General features: G+C 53.1%; 1 long non-coding RNA gene across 1 annotated transcript; it reads right to left on the reverse strand.

The window, feature by feature from the left end:
- Positions 1-366: 366 nt before the first annotated feature.
- On the reverse strand, positions 367-2,316 carry LOC125689903 (uncharacterized). The gene is made up of 2 exons (XR_007375448.1): positions 1,697-2,316; positions 367-1,042 (listed from the first exon to the last, which is right to left on the reverse strand). It is a non-coding gene; the product is annotated as an uncharacterized LOC125689903 (long non-coding RNA).
- Positions 2,317-3,067: the final 751 nt, after the last annotated feature.

The following is a 3,067-nucleotide window of genomic DNA, read 5'->3' on the forward strand; positions in this document are numbered from 1 at the left end:
TACAATTCATTTTCTTCAAAATTCTGCAATGTATGCAATCTCAGATAAAATTGTCAAAATCTACGATAGCTGGACCTTCTGGTTCACATTAGTGTGAAGAGAAAACTGCTGTTGAGCTGACACATTGATAGATTACGAGTTCTGCTGAAGAATAGCTAAAAATGGTGATTCAATCTTGTTGCTACTATATAAAAAAAAATAACAGAAGTGGAGATGTTACTCGTGATATCATGCCTTTTATCAAAACCCTAAAAGGGTTCTGGTGCATTGAACACGTTCTCCTTCTGAGAGCTTTTTGCTGTATAAAATATCGGTGTAAGTAAATGAAACTAAATTGGCCTATTTAAAAAAAAAAACAAAACAGGATGAGCTTTTGTGCCCTAAGTTTATTTAAACAAGGAAATAAAGATTGGAATATAAAAGGACTGCCTTTTACGGTGGTGGGTTTTTTTCCCTGTTCACAGGAAAATAGAGATTCTGGTCTTGTAAAGATGAAATGGAGAGCTGCAGGATTATGAAACAACTAAACACGAAGGGCAAATCTGACTGAAAGAGACAGAGAATATTATTGCAATTATTTAAAACTTAGCTGGGTTAGTTCCTTCACTAATTTAAATCAATTCAGTTCCCCTGATATCAATAGGGTGATAGAGATTCATCCAAAACACACCTGGTATGTAAGATAATGCGTCACTTTCTGTTAGGACATGTAAACATAAACACACGTGAAGAGGACTCTTTTCTATCTATCTCATTAACCTTAAATACTCGAAACTGCACTTTTAGAAGAGGCATTTATGTACTTCTGCTATTTTACTCCTATATCTTCATTGGTATGAATCTCATGTGGTCATTTATACTAAAATAAAGTCAGGTCCAAACGCTGACTTCAGTCCTCAGTGCTCCGTACTTATCTGTGCTGCTGCAAATCACCAGGAAGGGCTCAAGATGGCAGGGAGCCGGGGCCTTGCTGGCTGCTGTCTTCCTCCTGTGAAAATCACCAAGCACTCCCACTGCTCATTTCTGAATCACCCAAGGCATCCTGCAACAACAGAAGGGAAACAAGACTTCATAATCCTCATCCTCACCGATTGGGAGAGCAGGTAAGGGGGAAACAGAAATACGGGGGGGAGGAGGGAGAGGGATACGGGGGGGGGGATGCAGGGGGGAAAGGAAGATTTCTCATTGCACTCTCCCCTTTCCCACAGTAAAAGAAACCCTAACACAAACTTCATTATATCACCAAGACATAAATGGCATGCACTTCAGATTTCCTATTTCAAGGTTTTTTTGGGGGGCGTTCTTCAGATTTTTATTTTATTTTATTTTACCAGGGCCTCTCCAGTGTATTCACAGCTTCTCCTACAATAATGTTTCTGGTCGCATAGAAATTTTTATCTCAGAAAAACATCTCCCCACAGAACTGTGACGTAAGCCCTGCTCTGGGTTTGGGGATGAAGGGGGAGACGAGCAGCGAGGAGGCACAAAGTTCAGCATCTCCTCCCACAGCACAGCACAGCCAGAATCCATGATGAAATCCCCAACTGCCTCAGCCCCGCTCTGCTCGCTGCCTTATGAGGTGCGCACTGAGGAATGTGGGATGTTTAGGTAGTGTGTGAAGACACCGTTGGTAGGGGGACGAGACAAGCCACAGAAATGCGCAGGGAGAAGCAGGAAGGAGAAATGTTTTACGCACTGCTGTGCCGGCAGGGCAGACACTCTCTCTGGGAGCCCGCTACCAGCCAGGCGGGCGGGATCCTCTCCACAGCCCTCAGCTCGGGGCCCGGCGCAGCGCTCGGCCCTCAGGGCGGGCTCCGCGGGCGCTCCTCTCACGGCGGCGGGAAGGGCGGGAAGCGGCCGCTGTGCCTCCCGCTTCCGGCAGCTCCCACAGCGGCGTTACCTCCTCGGCTGCGGCGGCCGGGCAGCCCGTCCCGGCCCGCTCCGGCTCAGGGCGGCGGAGCTCCCCGGCGGCCGCAGGCGTCCTCCGTGGCCGCTCGTCAGCCCCGTGGCTCCCCTCGGCGCGGGGTGAGGCGTGGGGGGGAAGCCACGGGCGCGGCTGCCGTGGCCCCACGCGCAAAATCTCCGCTGTCAGCAGACCCCCTCCCTCCCTCAGCCAGCAGGAAAAAAAAAAAAAAAAAAAAAAAAAAAAGTTAAACGGAAAAAAAAAAAGCGGAGGGTGGGAGGGGAGGGGAGGACATGCGGAAGGATTAAGGGAAAGAAGGAAAAAAAACAACCAACAAAACAACCATCTCCCCGCTTCCCGCCCGCGGCTGCCGCACCGGCGGGCGGGCGGCGTGCCGGGCGCACCTGACAGCCCGCGCCCCGCGCTGTATTTCCCTCCCTTAGCGACAGGGGAGGCGCGCGGCGGCCATTGGTGGAGAGCGCGTCGCGAAGCGGTGCCATTGGCTGCCCGCTCCGCCAATGGGGAGCGCTGTATCCGGGAGGCACGGGGCTGTGGAGCTATTTAAATCCAGCTCGGTGATGTCAGCGGGGGCGGCGGTTGGCGGAGCAGGGGGGCTGCTGGGGGCCGCGCCTGTCAGGCCGCGTTCGTCAGTGGGCGGCCGGTGCTGAGGGGAGGTGAGCAGCTCCCCGCACCTGCCGGAGTGGCCCCGCGTGAGGAAAAGCGGTCAGCCTCCCACCGCTCCTTCCCGCGCTCCCCGCTGATCCGCGGCGGCGTTGGCTCGCTTGGGGGGACGCTGGAGCGCGGGGGTTAAGCGTGGGGCGTTGGCGCAGTGAGCGTTGAGGCCTGAGGCGGTGGGCTCGCCGACTGTAGGAGTTCTGTGATAAGACACGTCGGAAAACCTCTTAGACGGAGGGCGAAAGGGCTGCAGCTTGCGTTGCAACTACTCGTGCGACTGTTTGGGGGAGGGGTTACCTTAAAGTACCTTTGCGTTGCTCTGAGTGACATCCAGTGCCTCCCCATGGCCTCCGTGGTGTAGCGCATGGACCTTCGTGGAGTGACAGAAGGCCCCAAGTTGAAAGGGACCCACAGGCAGCATCGAGTCTAGCTCTTGGCTCCGCACAAGACTACGCGGAAGTCAAATGTGTGTCTGAGAGCTTTGTCCAA

Source organism: Lagopus muta, chromosome 2 (genome assembly GCF_023343835.1).
Source record: "Lagopus muta isolate bLagMut1 chromosome 2, bLagMut1 primary, whole genome shotgun sequence".
In the NCBI taxonomy this organism is placed as follows: domain Eukaryota; kingdom Metazoa; phylum Chordata; class Aves; order Galliformes; family Phasianidae; genus Lagopus; species Lagopus muta.